We start from the raw sequence: 16466 nt of genomic DNA, 5'->3' as shown, positions 1-16466 counted from the left end.
TGACAGACAGAGCCTCCCAGGCACCCCTGGAATCTATTTCTTACTGAGTTTAATAGGGACCAAATCCTGTGCCCGGCATGAGCCTCGATGGGAGGATCGCTGCAGAGATACCAGGACCACTGACCTCCGTTCACGGTTTCCTTCCAGGCTGCGTCACAGGGCGCGGTCAAACTCCCCCGCTATCAGGGGGCCCAGCGCCGTCCTCTGGGGAGAGGTAAAGGCAGCGTCCCTGGGAGCTGTGCAGACCGGACCCTGCACTGAGTCCACGCACACTTCCACGAACTCTGTCACGAGGGCAGGTGTGAGGGCATCAACCTGTACCACCCCCCCCCCCCCGGGCTCCCCAGGCTCCCTGTGCCCCACGTCCATCCCAGGCTCCACATCCTCCCTGGCTCCCTGTACCCTTCAAGGCTCCCTGTAACCCCTAGGCTTCCCCTCCCCTGCCCTCCCCGGGCTCCCTGGGCTCCCTGTCCCCCCTGGGTTCCCCATCACCCCCATGCTCTGTGTACCCCCTGGGATCCCCATTCCCCCAGGCTCCCGATCCCCCCCAGGCTCCCCACGCTCCGTGTCCCTCCCACCCTCTGTGTCCTCCACCCCGGGCTCCCCATCACTGCCAGGTTCCCTGTCACCCCCCAGGCTCCCTGTCACCCCCAGGCTCCCCATCCCCACCTGGCTCCCCATCCCTGCCCCCCGCTGGCTCCCTGTCCAGGGGACACACATGGAGGGACCCCAGCAGCGGAGGAAATGTGTTTGTCGTCGTTGTGTGGTAAGGTCAGTTGTAATAACTTAGTGATTGAGGCAAAGCAAGAATAAACAAAAACACGGACTACCAATTGTCACCACGAAAGGAACAATTTTCCAGGGTTTATTTTGCCCAAACAACATACAGATTTTCTTTCCATTTTTTTCCTGCTGTAATTTCAAACTTGGACACACATTTCTACAGCACATTTCAAGAACCAGACCATTTTTAAAATTAATTTTTAATAATGTGTAATAATCTGAGTGGCCCTGGTCTGTGTGCAGAATTAGAATTCCTCTGATAGAAAAAGAAATATTTGTGCAGAGTTTTATGAGCAAAGTTGACCTGAGGCTTCCCGAGGCTGATTGAGAAATTGCAAGCGACGCAGCTGCTTAACCCCTTCTGCGCCGGCAGCCCACTCCCGCTCGGGCCGGATCCCGGCCTTGCACCTTCATTGCATGGACCCGACACAGCAGATGGGCTCCCGGGTTATGAGGCCACATCTGAAGTTGAACACGGGCTTATTTGCAAATGCCCAGAGACCACGAGGTCGCAGTGGACACTTTATCCCACAGACTCGGAGCCCCCGTGTCCCTGAAGATGGCAGGAGGAAGCCCTGGCTGCCTGTCACACGCCCCTCCTCCTCGGAGGCCGGGACCAAGGCTGCAGGCAGCACCTGACCCCCCACCCAGGGGTCGGCACCCTTGACGGGGACTGTCACTGACCTGGGGGTCTGCAGAGGGAGAGGGCCCTGGGCCTGCCATAAGCGTGACCCGGGCGCTGGTCCTTCAGGGGCGTCTGCATCACAAACGTTAGCCAGGCGTGAGGACAACACTGTCACTGTCCCCACACAGAGTCCAAAACAGTCTCCATGTGAGAGGATGAGAACTTTGCCATCAAGGAGGGTGGGACTCACCGCAGCGTGCATCAGGCTCTGCTGCCCTGGTCCCGCTAGTGAGAAACCACAGGTTCTCATCACCTCTGGGCACACAGAAAACACTATTCTATGGCTCAAAGGATGCTCTTCCCCAAACCAGCTTGAGAAGAAATTCACTTGCAACCCCTGTTTATCAAGGAGGCGAACGGGCCCACGACCTAAACCACAAAGCTTTAAAGGAGGAACGAAGGAGATTAATTCCATTGCTGTTGGTCCAGGAGCGGAGGCCGCTCAGAGGGACAGCGTGGTGGCCTGGCCGTCACAGATGTGTGCAGGGCTCATCACAGGCAGCACGCTGCTGGCTGCATGGCAGAAACAAGAAAAACTGCTACATACCTTTGAAAATGAAAGTTGGTCCTAACTTGTGCTCTGAAGTAGTTCTTACAAAAACTCCATCACCCAACAATTTAAAGTGATTCCACTTTATCTTGTTTCCCTGTGACAACCCGTCCTCTGGCACCAGCGGCTGCAGCCAGAAACGAAGTGCAGGTGACAGTGGATTGGGAGAGTTTGCCTCGCTGCCGAGGACCATGACCGGACCCTGGTTGGCCATGCAGGGGACCTCCTGTGACCCCTAGTCAGACACGGGCTGCTGTGGGTGCCGGGGCCATGTGCTCTCACCCCTGAGTAGGCGGCAGGGGTGGTGGCCGGCGGTCCTGCTGGCTCTCTCCCCACCTCTCCGTCCATCCTCCTCCTACTTAACCTCTCTCCCTCTCCCCCCTCCCCCTCCCTCTCCCTGTCCCTCTCCCTTTCTTCCTCCACCCCCCTCCCCCCGCCTCTCAGACGGGGAGTGTGATTTCTACAGCCCAGGAGCAGAGAAGCTGGTCTCTGGCACGTGAGCTGCTGGAGCTTCCCTGGCATCGATGGCCTGGTCACCTGCTGCTTCTCCCACAGGCCCCAAGCACAGTGCTACCACAGGAAATCCTGACACACATGGTGACCCTCACTGTGGTCCCCAGAGTCTCCTTTTGGGGAGAGGTATGGCAGTCCCTGCAGGGTCCTAGGACTCGAGTCTGGCCTCCCCACTGCTCTCTCCAAGACCCAGCAGGGCCTCAAGTGCTGTGATAGCCCTCCCTGGAGTGGCCACCACATCAGAGTGTGGCCGCTGGAGAGCACCCGTCTGGCGGGGTGGCCATGACCTCCCGGTCCAAGGAACGCCTGCCTCTTAAGAGCCCGTCCCTCCTGGGTGCATCCGGGTGCTGCCACCTGAACCTGGGTCGGCCATGCTTGTCTGGCTTCTGAAGCATCTGAACCAGCACGTTGGGTCCCTCCCGGGCCACAGCCTGAAGTTGGCCTTTTCTTTATACCCTCAACCATGCACAAGCCTGCCTTCTCCCTTTCTTGCCTCCAAACTCTGTGGCACGAGGTTTTCTATGGCTGCAGAAATGACTCAGTGCACACTTAGCTCCTTTGCTTTCACTTTCAGGAGAGCGCAAACCTGTCTGTACAAGTCCTGGAAGTATCCGCTTAAAAGACTTCATGATCGTTGTCAAGAACATTTTTTAACATGGAATAAATGGAACAAATTGGAAGACGCTGGTGTTAGATGAGGAGAGCCACCATATGTAAAGTGCACTCAGACTCCAATGTGGGGAACCCAGCAATGCAAAGGGAGTCTCAGGACATCAGTGTCCAAATACAGATTTCTCTCCCCCTAAAACCCCCACTGGAAATCATTCATGTCTCAGTTTGTACCTCATCTAAAATGAAGCCATCAGATTCCACAGAAATGAGGCTGTCTCAAACCCTTTCCTATAACGAGGGGCTCATAGGCAACAAATAAACTGTCATCGGAATGTGATTACTTTAAGTCACGCTCCAAACATTAGTTAAATCGATAAAAGCCCTAGCAGAGATCATCTGATAAAACTGGAGCAAAGCTTCCCCCCGCCTGGGACACTTTGTTTGTGAGATTGTAGAGGCTACATGGTTTCAACAACAGTAACTTAATTAAGCTTCTGAGGCCCTGAGCCACACGGGGTTCTAGGTCCCCCATAACCTGAAGCGTCAAGATTAACTGAAACAGAAAAAGATCACCGCCAGTCAAAACTGTTTGCCAACAATTTGCAAACCTGTACCAGTAACGGACAGCAGTACCTTGTGGTCTTAGAAAATAAAGCAGTTTTTCTGAGAGTTTTCATTAAAACAGAGTAAAGATGTGAGAGCAAGTTGAAAGGTGTGCTTCATCTCGCAAAGGTGTGAAATTTCAAAGCAGAACTTACATAATGCAACAACTTAAGCACATCCTCCACCATCAGAGGCCGTTGTTTACAGGGGGAAGTGCACCCTGTTTCCAGCAGCAGAACGACTTTGCAAAGTGAAGGACTTGGGGGTGGGGTCAGTCCCACACAGGACACGCGCCGCGCCTCTCACTGGGTGATGGACGGACAGACAAACATGTTGCTATGAAATCCAACGAGCGTCTTTTCTCCCATCGCCTCCGGCCATTGTGGCTTCCTAGGGACAAGTGCAGGTCCTCCGGCCCAGGGAGGAGGAGAAGCCCTTGCAGGTGGCTTGGGGTGGATCTGGGGACGTCCCCATGCTCTCGAGGGGCCAGCGGGGCTCCCCCAGTCGTGGCCTCCGCTGCCCAAACTCACTTCCAGGCAAGGAGAGGCAGGGAGGCACCTCCTCCCCAGTCCCACCCCTCTGAGGGGCTGGGTGATGGGGGAATGTGGCCACCGAGGAGAGGATGGTGGCAGGTGCCCAGTGGTGTGAAACAGAGACACCTGCTGGCAGAGCCGTGGGCAGTGCGGGTCCTGCTCCAGGCTCCGAGGCCCGGGGTAGATGAAGCGTTTCTAATCTGCCCTGAGACTGGAGCAGGAGCGGGCATGGGTTCCACAGTCCTGCTGATGTGAAGTGCTCTGGGGGCACTGGGGCCACCCCATGTGACTGCCCAGCAGCTGTCCACGGGGCCCAGGACTCCAGGGAGAGACAGGAGCCCCCCAGGGAGCCTGAGGCCGCCCAGCCACCAGCCCACCTACCCAGGTGTATTTCCAGTATGCATGCGTATAATCCGTGGACTTTCATTAGCGCATAAAATAAAGCACCGACCCCAAAAATGCCTTTGAAGTCCCTTTGTGAGCGTGGACGTTGGCCTAAATTCTTTTTTTTTTTTAACATTTTATTTATTTATTCATGAGAGACACAGGGAGAGAGAGAAGCAGAGACACAGGCAGAGGGAGAAGCAGGCTCCATGCAGGGAGCCCGACGCAGGACTCGATCCCAGGACCCTAAGATCACACCCTGGGCCAAAGGCGGGGGCTAAACCACTGAGCCACCCCGGGATCCTCTGGCCTAAATTCTTGACTGTGTTGGCCCAAGTGCCACCAGCAGGTGCCTGGGTGTGTGGGGCTGGAATTCACACCAGGTTTGCAGAAGCAGCTCTGTGCTGGTGCCCTGTGTCCCAACGGGTCCTGTGTGACCTGCTGGGGCCAAGCGGGAATGGCCTTGCAACCTCCACCGGCATGGCCGCTGCCAGAGGCCAGTGCTTGGAAATGGGGGCCGGGGGCCCATGGCGGCATGGCTTGCGTGTGCTCCCTTTGTTTCATGTATTTGTTACCTTGCTGGTGATTTTTTCTCACGAAGTGTTAAGTGAGCATGTGAGGAAGTGCACAGCTGTTTCCAAAACCCTGGGGACAGTCTTGGGAGCAAGCCCTTGGGACCTCCCCTGGCCCCAGCGCTGGCGGTCCTGGTGCCGGGGGGCCACTGCACATGATGAGGGTGACGGCCCCCGGGCCCGGCGGAGGGCCACATGGCACCCGCACCCTCGGGCCTGCGTGTGCACACAGGCTCTGGCCACTGAGTCCCCAGCAGAGACGGGAGCCACCCCCTCTGTGAGGGGCTGGACGTTTGCAACCTCCTCCCCGTGTCCCCACAAGTGCAGGGGAGCTGCCGTGAGAGCTTTCTTGGGGGTGGGGACCCAGGGCTGACGGCAGCCACCCGAGAGCGCAGGCTCCTGCCATCCTTGTCTGGGCTTTTAAGTTGGCACCGCTCGCTGGGTGTTTGTCTACAAGCCAGACCCAGGACGAGTGTCACTCTGGGGTCGGGGCGGGGCGCTGGCTGCCGGCACAGGTCTAATTATCGAAATGTGTGCTAGGTTTACGTGACACAATGGCTCCCGGGGAAAATAAAAGCCCGTGCGGAGGTGCTGAGTGGTGACAGAGCCGCTTGGGAGCCCGGGGCCCTGGTGGACTTGTTAAGCACCGCGGCCGCTGTGTGCGGAGCGGGGCGGCCGCGGGCTCCTCTGGACGGAGCGCTGAAAGCCAGCCTCGGCTCTCCGCGCTGGTTTTTTTCCATCTCTGCCATGCAAAGATAATCAGGTTTATGTAAAGTATGTGTGCTCTTTTGACAGCCCACGGTATCTCATTAATTCAATCACACCAAACTCCATTGTTCCCAAAGTGTTTGAAATGCGGATAGGAACCCTGCTTTTCTCATCCTGCCAATCACTGTTAACATTTTTCTTGCAGTTGCCATGGCTGGGGCCAGAGTTCATGAAAACACAGAATAAGAGCCAACAAAACCAGAATAAAGACTTATTTGAGATACTCTGTTTAAAGGACATCGACCATGCACAAAACATGGGAAGTGAATGTGGACAAGTTTGGACACTGTGCTGCTGAGAGGGAAGGGGGTAGAAAGGGAATTTGAAAATCAAATAGGCCTATAAAAACCTGACCCAAGAGTCTCTGGGAAAAACCCGATGAATTGCCCCCTCGTAGAACACTGTTCTTTCTTTCGTGTGTTCTTCGGGGGACAATGGCTCATGTATTATAACACATGCCACCGGGGTCTTTACACTGTTGTAAGCGGCTCAGGCCCACAGAATGCTGATCGCCGACAACAAGGGCCCGCGGGCCCGCGACGCGCTCTTTCTCGGGCTTCGCCAAAAACAAGCACTGGGAAAATTATTCATGCATGGAGCCCAACAAAGCGGGGATGGAGATTGGCGATGTCACACAGCGAGATCATGTGACACACTTAGAAAAAGGACGACACGCATTCACCCCGAGACATTGTTAAATTCCCATTTTATCTGCATGAGCGTACCGGCGGCGCGGGCGCCTCGCACCGTGGCGGCCACGGCTACGTCTGTGGTGCCACGCGGGCCAAGAGACTGTGGCACACCCGGCACAAAGCTGGAGGCAGCTGCCCACCCCCCGGCTTCTGGGGTTACCTGCGTGACACCCCCGAAGCACAGTCGGACCCCCGGGCAGCACCCTGGCCTTCCCCGGTGGGACATGCTGCCTGCCCTGGCTTCACTCAGCGGGACTCGGCTGCCGGGCACAGAGACGGCCCCTAGCTCTTGCCCTGGGGGACACAGCGTGACACCGGGGACAAGCTGGTACTTACTGTGGTTTATGTGACCCTTTATGTGTTCACATCTTTCCCTATCAGAGGTGCCTGCCGGGCCTACTCGGGATGCCCTGCTGACAAGCACAAGGCCCCTCGGTGCCCCCCTGCCTTGCCCTAGCCCACACAGAAGGTCCTCCAGCCTTCCTGGGATGTCGGGGCTGGGCCCTCCCGGCTCCAAATCTCCCTGCAGCGCGGGGTCACCCGGTGTCACAGCCTGGGCCTCTCTGACTGTGTCCCTGGAGCATCTCCGGGGAGAGCTCCTTGTCCTTGATGCTTTTCCAGCACCTGAGTTCCTGCCTAGACACACCTGCTGCTCGGACGTGTGGCCGGCACAGGACCGTGCCTGCTTCCTGGGGCTCATTGTCTGCGCCCCACACAGAAGCTCCAGGAGGGCAGGGCCTCCCTCTCTGGGTCACTCCCCACCTGTTGGCAGCTCCCTGCAGGCTCCTGGCTCAGGAGCCTGTTCCCGAGTGTCCACTTCAGGAGCGTGTCCTGCAGTGACCGGCGGATGCCAATACCCAGCAGCCACAGAGGCACCTTGCCACAGGTGGGGAGGTCTTGGCGGTCAGGAGGAAGCTTGGGGTCCACCCCGGTGCCCAGCCCTGCCCCCCATCTGGTTCCCCCTCTTGGGTGGCTTTGCTGCATCTCATGCTATGTCTGTTGTTGGCACTGACACTTGGATGGAGACAAGGTGTGCCTGGACGGTCTCCTCAGGAACTTTTGTCCGTGCAGCAGGCACAGCACGTTGGCTCACAGGTGCACTGAGTCTCTTCTCCACTTCAAAAAAACACAATTTCAAGAAGCAATAAGAAAACCTGGCCTGTGCCAGGTTTTCAAGGTCTTGTGTGTGGCAGCCAGATGTGCGCATACCCCCGGCCAGGAGTGCACAGAGGGGTCCGTGCAACCTTCCTCCGTGGTGTGTTTAGCACATCGGTGCTCTGTTGTGATCACCGAGCCCCGGAACGCTGACCATGGGGCTCCCGAGAAAGCACAGGCATCCCCGGGGGGCCTGTCTCCAGGGCAGCTCCGGCCTGTGCCCACGACCACGTTGACGGTGCCCACGACCACGTTGACGGCGTCCACACAGCTCCTTGGTCGCCCAGACCAGTCTTCAGTTTTTAACTGTTAAACAATTTTAAGAAAAGAATACGAACTCAGCTAATACAAGAATATTTTTACCGACTTCATCATTCTCATCTTATTAAAGCTTACATGGCTCACTTTTTAATCAAATGGTATATTAGTTTAATAAAAAAAAAAAAAAAGTCCTATTCATTCTCTCCCTCCAGCATTGACACACTGTGTTTTTTTTTAAGAACCTATATTTCTCCCTTTATATTTTATAGGGCTACCTATAATAGATTCTCCGTGTGGATGCATTTATAATTAATTACTTTTCTCTGTGCGCATGGCCTTTCCCCTTGCAGCCTCTGCCCGTCGCCCGCCAGGTCCCCGTCCTCCCTCCGCTTCCTTCCTCCTTCTCTCTCAGGGGTGGTCCAGCTGACCCTCATGTCCCCGGTAAAAACAGAAGGGAGGGAATGTTTCGATGACCCCAAACTATAGATGAGCTCAAACATACAATGTTTGGTCTTGCAACGAATTTTAATGTAAAATCACAGTAATTAAGACTTTGACTTATAATCATTTTAAGGGGATTGTACATAAGTTATTCTGAAAATACTGTTCTGTTGATGCAGATTGGGTTTCTCCAAAATACATCCTAACAGAGGGGGATCTATAGATTGCACTGCATTGTCCTTACTAATAGTCAAGTTTCCACCCATGACACCCCCACCTGCCCCGGTCGGGCCATGAGGCAGACCAAGTGGAAAGACAAGCTACTCCTCAGGGGTGTGTGGACCCAAAGTACTGAGCGATACCCCCAGCGGCCTGCTCTACGGAGGGAGATGGTGGGTGGGGGTCCGTTGCCAGCGTGAGAGCAAGGGCCCCACGGGGAGTGCCAGGACCCCTCCTGCGGGACGTCTCATCAGAAGGACAGGAGGCTCCAGACTCAGGCTGAAAAGGAAATGCGACCTGTTGTTTCAGACCTGCCTGATTCACCCCTGACACAGCCTCAGCCCATCTACACTAGCTGCTTAGTTTGAGTTGAGATCTAATCACCAGTTAATCCAACAAACACCTTTTTAAAGTAAATCAGAGGGATCCCTGGGTGGGCGCAGCGGTTTAGCGCCTGCCTTTGGCCCAGGGCGCGATCCTGGAGACCCGGGATCGAATCCCACGTCAGGCTCCCGGTGCATGGAGCCTGCTTCTCCCTCTCCCTGTGTCTCTGCCTCTCTCTCTCTCTCTCTCTCTCTCTCTCTCTCTGTGACTATCATAAATAAATAAAAATTTAAAAAAAAGACTTTCTAAAAAAAAAAAAAAAAGTAAAGCAGAATTCTCCAATGTGTGTGATTAAAACCACAAACAACCCCAGAAAAAAAAGGGGTTCTAAGTCTACTAAAAGAAATGAGGGGCGCCTGGGTGGCTCCATTAGTGAAGCATCTGCCTCTTGGCTCAGGTCATGATCTCAGGATCCTGGGATCGAATCCTGCATTGGGGTCCCTGCTCGGCGGGCGTCTGCTTCTCCTTCTCACGTTCCCTCTGTGTGCAATCTCTCAAATAAATAATAAAATAAAATCTTAAAAAAAAAATTGCCAAGGAATGAGTCCTACATGATGGAGAGAAGCCATCTGAGTCTTCCAAGTGCAGACATTCCTTGTCACAATACCCTGAACCCTCCTTCTAGACCCTTCTCTTTCCAGTGATCCTGATACTTCCTGGTAACTCCTTTTTTTTCCTTTTTTTTTTAGAGAATCTGAAACCCAATTTTTTATTACTATTTGTAACTACAATCTTCGCATCACAAAATTTACAATCCTAGTTGATAAACAATCAGATAGCTTTAAATCCTTTGTATTTTATTCTTTTTTATATAAATTTATTTTTTATTGGTGTTCAATTTGCCAACATATAGAATAACACCCAATGCTCATCCCCTCAAGTGCCCCCCTCAGTGCCCATCACCCAGTCACCCCCACCCCCCACCCACCTCCCTTTCTACCACCCCTAGTTCATTTCCCAGAGTTAGGAGTCTCTCATGTTCTGTCTCCCTTTCTGATATTTCCCACTCATTTTCTCTCCTTTCCCCTTTATTCCCTTTCACTAATTTTTATATTCCCCAAGTAAATGAGACCATGTAATGTTGGTCCTTCTCCAATTGACTTATTTCACTCAGCATAATACCCTCCAGTTCCATCCACGTTGAAGCAAATGGTGGGTATTTGTCGTTTCTAATTGCTGAGTAATATCCCATTGTATACATAAACCACATCTTCTTTATCCATTCATCTTTCTTTGGACACCGAGGCTCCTTCCACAGTTTGGCTATTGTGGACACTGCTGCTGGAAACATTGGGGTGCAGGTGTCCTGGCTCCTGATGGAGAAGGACTTGGGAGCGACAGTCAGAGGACACTGGCCTCCTGCCACTGGAGGGCTGGCTGGGTGCGTCGGCTGGTGCTGCACACAGTCCCGGCGCTACCACCCCAAGCACTTTCCTGGCTTGAGGGAAGGGCGAGGAGCTCACCAGGTGGCCCAGTGTCCCCTCCTGGGCTCACAGGACACACGTGAAACCAGGTCTGACCTTGTGTCCTCTCTGCTTCCTACCACTGCCAACCTGAAAACATCAGAGGAAAACCGAGCTGGAATCCACAGAAATAAAATCTCACCTACAGACAACAAAAATCTCCTCCAGGCCAGGGCAGGAACTTCACGGGGAGCCTTAAAGCCGAAGGGTGGACCCTGGGGAGCAGGAGCCACAGGGTGGAGACCAGCTCTAACGGCATCCTCCAGCATCCTTCTCTGTCAGCTGGGCATCTTCTGGCAGGTGCCTGCAGGTGAGCAGACAACTGGGAGCCCGGGGGCTGGGAGGGGACACACGGGCAGGGGCTTCTGGGGCTGCTCGCTGACGTGCCTGCAACCCACCCCAGCCCGACCAGGATGCCCCACGCCCACCCCCAGGATGCGGCCAGGGTTCTTTCAGGGAGCTCGGCGCTCACCCTCTTGTGCCCCCACGATTCGGGCAAAAGGACAGGTGTGCAGTTCTGCCCCACACGCTGTCCTGCCACCCAGAACATATATTCCAGCCCAGCGGTCTGACCCTTCCCCGGTTCTTCCCACCCTCCATCCTCCCAGATGAGAACGGCGTGCCCCGAATGTTCGGGTCTATGATGAACTCTGGCTGGGCCCGGGTGCCACACCCACAGTGAGGCTTCCCTTACGTTCCCTCCGCCCCGTGGCTCTCGGGAGCACAGCCAGCACTGCGGTGGCTAGAGAGCGTCGTGGTAGGACGGGGCCCGTGTCTGTGAGGAGGCCCCTGAGGCAGGGAATGTCCAGGAACCTGACTAAAGACACGTCCATGGGGTGGAGGTTGCGCCCAGCTGGCTCCCAGCTCCCTGTCCCCAGCAGGCCTCTCTCCCTGTGGACATAACTACAATTCGGGTCTCAACACGTCCGCTGCTCCTTGCACCCCCTTTCGAAGCAACCAGGGCCAGGTCTGGGTCTGGGGCCACCGAACACACCCGGGAGCAGGCCTGCTGCGGGGGGGAGGCCGCATGAGGAATGAGCACCTGGCTGGCCACGTGGGCACGGCCCAGCCCTGCTCCCAGTCCCATGGCTTGTGCAGCCACCCTGCACGGGGCTGGCAGGGCTGTGACGCCTTCTGTGCTCACAGAGCAAAGAAGAAGCCATTCCCGTGTGCACCTGCCATCAGCGGGCGCCCACTGCACAGGGACCTTGCTGAACTGAGGAAGAAGCGGCCCTTGGTCATTGCTTTGTGAACCTGGGGTCTCTGCCTCTGAAGTCGCCGCTGTCCCCTCCGACACCGGGCATGGGGCAGTTCCTCCAATCTCAAGCCCCAGAAGGTTTGGTGACATGACCCTCCTTTGAATGTTTCTGCAACCCTTGGGGTTATTTCCAGAACAATGTCTTCTTCAAAACATTCCTCTTCTTCCACCTTGAAGTGTGCAGTTAGGGTGTGCTCCTTCCAATGACAGATGCCTTTTTCATCACCAGTTTTATCTTCCTGACTTAAGAGACAATATAACCAAGCATGCTACTTATTTATGGTGTTGGAGGAGAAAAGTGTTCATCTGAAATCCCCGGATATTCCTCCGAAGGCTTTTAATAAATATTTCGTAGTTTGGGACAGTTCCCCAGGAAAACCATTACTGACCATTACAGTCTCCAGAGCTTAGAAAAGGTTTTGTGTGTTGTCTGCTTTGTTTTGTTTTGTGGGGTTTTTTTAATATTTTATTTATTTATTCATGAGAGACGCAGAGAGAGATACAGACACAGGCAAATGGAGAAGCAGGCTCCCTGCAAGGAACCCGATGTGGGACTCGATCCCAGGACCCTGGGATCACACCCTGGGCCGAAGGCAGACACTCAACCCCTGAGCCATCCAGGTGGGTGTCCCTCCTGTGTGTTTTGTGTTCTAACTGTGGTGCTGACCCACGGACAGTCCGGGAAGAAGGCAGCAGCCCCGCGCGACTCGCTGTCCCATGGAAGAGTTGCCTGACGACAGAATTCACCACTTAGTCTCTGCCAGCTGAGCATAGGGACGTGTGGATGACCATCGACACCAAAACGCGCCTCCCCCGCCATCTCCTAAGCACCTGACATCCAGAATAGCTGACGTAACCAGAGTGTCCGAACGCTCCTTAGATGCCTAAGAAACTACAGCGTGCCCTCAGGGGCACGTGGGTATGAGCGATCCGTGTGCCGCACACACACAATCAGTGAGTCGGTTTGGAAGTGAGGAGAGTCCTCCTCAGAGGCCTTCACAATCCTGAGTCCCTTTGCTGGGGGTTGTGCTGGGCGCAGCTGACTGCGTGGGGTGGGTTGTCCCGCAGCCCGGTTCATCCAGGGTGTGCTGACCCGAACCGTGTGCAAGGCCATCACACGGGCCCTGGGGCACGCAGCTTTGTGCAGTTGCATGCGTGTTTGTCTGGTGCTGTCCCAACACCGGCCCTGCGGGGCCGAGGGGCCTCCTCCCGCACTGAGCACACGTGAGGGCTCACACGCAGTGAGGGTGCGTCCACGTATTCAGCTACAGAACCGAAAAGTGACATATTTATTTCTAATGTGGACCGACGGTCACAGAGAAGATGCCCCGAGATCCCCCAACGGCACCTCCTCCTTGTCGGAGAGCACAACCGGCCTCGAGGAGACGAGGCAGGCCCTTTATCCTTTTACTTTGGGTGTCTTGATCACAGTGAGAAAATAGGAAAAGTTTCCTGCCTCCTGAGAACAAGCTGAGCATTGTAAGAAGAAAGGGTAGGTAGATTTGGATTAGCAAGCAAAACTGTGTCCTGCTCTGAGGAGCACTTGATTCCACTCGACTGTGTCGGATCGTTAAAGACGCTCACATTGTGTGTGACTATTCATTCTCGTCACCTGCTCTTGATTAATCCCATTCTAAATGGTATCCGTAGACCCTGAAAACTCATACTACTTAATTAAATTAGCGACACATTTGTCTCCCCCGTTTTCCTATCAAAGGGCTGTGCTCAGGAGAAATAAAACCTTTGTTCCCCGCTACTCCGTATAATTTACACTCTCTTCTCCCCTTTCTCATCCAGCTCCTGGCTCAGATGCTAAATTGTAGCTGGTAATAGGGAGCTATTAGGTTTAGTGAAGCATGTCGAAGCAGCAGCCAGTGGAAGGCGGGCTGAAAGGAGGCTCCGGCTCCCACGGAATAACAAGGTCAGGAAGCCCGGTCCAAATTGTTCAGGATGGCTTTGTACCAAAAGTCACACTTTTTGAACTAAAACATTTGACCCCTATAAACTGAGGGAAGAAGAAAGCTGCCACTGAGCAGAGAGACAGGCCGAGCCCTGTGAGGCATCAGACCTCCATGTGCCCAGCCGTGGGAGCTGGGGACAGGCCGCTTGCAGGGACACCACGGGCTGTGACAGGGAAGGATGGAAGACGCTTTGGCCCGAGATCATCCAAGCTAACAACTAATTAGAGTAATCAGGAATGTTGCCCCACAGAAAACCCTAGACGCCTGTGACTAGCAGCCTTGGGGTTTCCCAGTGTCAGTGTTCGGAAGATAGCTTTGTCTGGCCTTTGATTTTGTTGGTGTTACAAGTGCTGATTCTTGTGTTCGTAATGAGCCAGACCACACGACAGACCACACGAGTCCTATCACCCAACAGAGCACGCTCCTTTCCACAGCTGTCCCCCAAAGGGAAGACATGGCCGAAGCCCAGCTCCCGCCCACTGTCTGTTGGGGAAGCCAGGCCAGGTCCACGTGGACCCAGGACACAGGCTCACACGGGCGCTGAGCCACGACCTTGGCCTGCTGATTGATGCTGCGTAAATCCACAAGTCATCTGATGGTATTTATTGTCCTTCTGGCTTCTAGTGCTTGTCCTTCTCCTTTGAGGTTCGCCTAATTCTTAGGACCTGTGCGGACATATTCAAGTGAATTCTAGGCGGCCTTTTGTTGTCTCGAGAAGGACAGGCCCACCCTCCGGGAAGCAAGTCCCCCCCACCCCGGCCCCCCACACTCTCCGCTTGTTCAATGCAGGTGTGCACAGACACACCCAGGTCCTCACCTTCACTCCCAGTGAAACCAAAGCCAAGCACAAGATCCCGACGGAACGAGTCAAGACAGTGAAGTAAAATTGTACACGGTGGAAATGGAAAAAGTGTGGAAGGGAAACGAGTTCTATTTTAAATTAGGGGCCTGAGCCTAAACCCTTTCCTAGTAGAAATCAGAGCCCCTCTGTGTCAGCTGTGAAGAAGCGGGTGCACGCTCACTGCCACCTGGTTGCCAAGTAGCACGTCAGAGTCCCACTCGGTCTACCCTTTAGCAAGAATTACGTGGCATCAGTTTTTCATAATATGATTATGCTGATCCTGCTAACGATAAAATTTAATTGATCACGTGACAATGAGATCATTACTAGTGGATTAGCTGGCAAGTGATGAACATAAATAGATTTTTTTTCTTTTGGAAGCACCTTATACTAAGCCGACTCGTTCTCATTATAAATGTCAAAACATTCTCATTCATTATTTCAAGTCACAAATGCAATTTAGGAACAGGAACCCAGCTGTGTGTTTATGGGTTTGAGGGGACAGGTCAGGGAATCACATGGTATGGACTGGGTTCCTTAGGAGGCCTTGAGGGCAGGGCATCGGGAGATGAGGACACCGCAGAGAGGACGTGGGAAGAGAGAGCAGCGGCGGCATCTCCAGGCTCAGCGCAGGAGCTCAGCCTCAGCTCTCACTCAGAATCCCCTGGAAGTGAAAGCTCCTGGAAGACAGTGGCCTTGCTATGAAAGACGAGAAGAGGAAATCAATGTTTAAAATCAAATTCCAGATTTTAGATACTGTGCTAATGTAACCTGCTCTCCAGAAATCAGGGTGTGGGATTTGGGTGGACCGTCAGGTCGTCCCATGGCTTCACCCATCAGAACAGGTATACAAAGTCAGGGCAAAGCCTCAACTGCAGTGAGGGGACCAGAACCAGGGACCCAACGGCAGGGTCTTGGGCCTGGGCCAACAGTCAAGGGTCAGAGGCTCTTGGTCAGCAGTGCTGAAGATAGGTGTAGACACTACCTCCACCTGGTGACAAAGAACTCAGTGACCTCTTTCTTGTCCAACAACTTCTGTGAAAGAAGCACATTTCCTTTTGAGAGAGAGAGAGAGAGAGAGAGTATGCATTGGGAGGAGGGGCAGAGGGAGAGGGAGAACCCCAAGCTGACTTTACCTCCCCCAGCATGGAGCCCAATGTGGGGCTCAATCTCATAACCCTGACGTATGACCTGCGCCACAATCAGGAGTGGGATGTTTAACTGACCAAGCCACCCAGGCTCCTCCAAGAAGCAGATTTCTACATGTGACCCCATAGTATGACTTCCCAATGGTGACTTCATTTTCACGCAACAGAATAAAGTGATCACCTTCATTTTCCTTTGGGGAAAGCATGGGCACATCTACTCAACCAGAGAACTTTGTGTGTTCTCTCCTAATCCCCATGGCACTCCTTTGTCACGATGCTTCTGGTGACGGGTTTAGTATGTCACAACATGGGCTTGTGTTACCTTGTGGGCGACCAGATGCCTCCACTGGAACATGCCTCTGCAGACCCTGCTTTTAAGTCAAATGGTAGGACGTACACTTGCTATCACCGAGATTTAGTCTGCTAATTTCTTCTAATGAATTTCTGAATATTGATTTTGCCAACTGGAGTTTTACATGGCCCGCATTTCAGCCCCTCCTGCAACAGCCATGGCATCTGCAGCCGGCAGTCCTGGGCTGCATGACGGACCCTGGAAAGGTCCCTCCAGCTCCGCCACTGCTTCATTCAATGTTCCCTGAAACTTACACAGTAGCGTATGTCACTTATCCCAATGAAGCTG

The sequence above is a fragment of the Vulpes vulpes genome, chromosome 3 (assembly GCF_048418805.1).
Source record: "Vulpes vulpes isolate BD-2025 chromosome 3, VulVul3, whole genome shotgun sequence".
Lineage (NCBI taxonomy): Eukaryota > Metazoa > Chordata > Mammalia > Carnivora > Canidae > Vulpes > Vulpes vulpes.
This window is presented reverse-complemented; position numbering follows the sequence as displayed.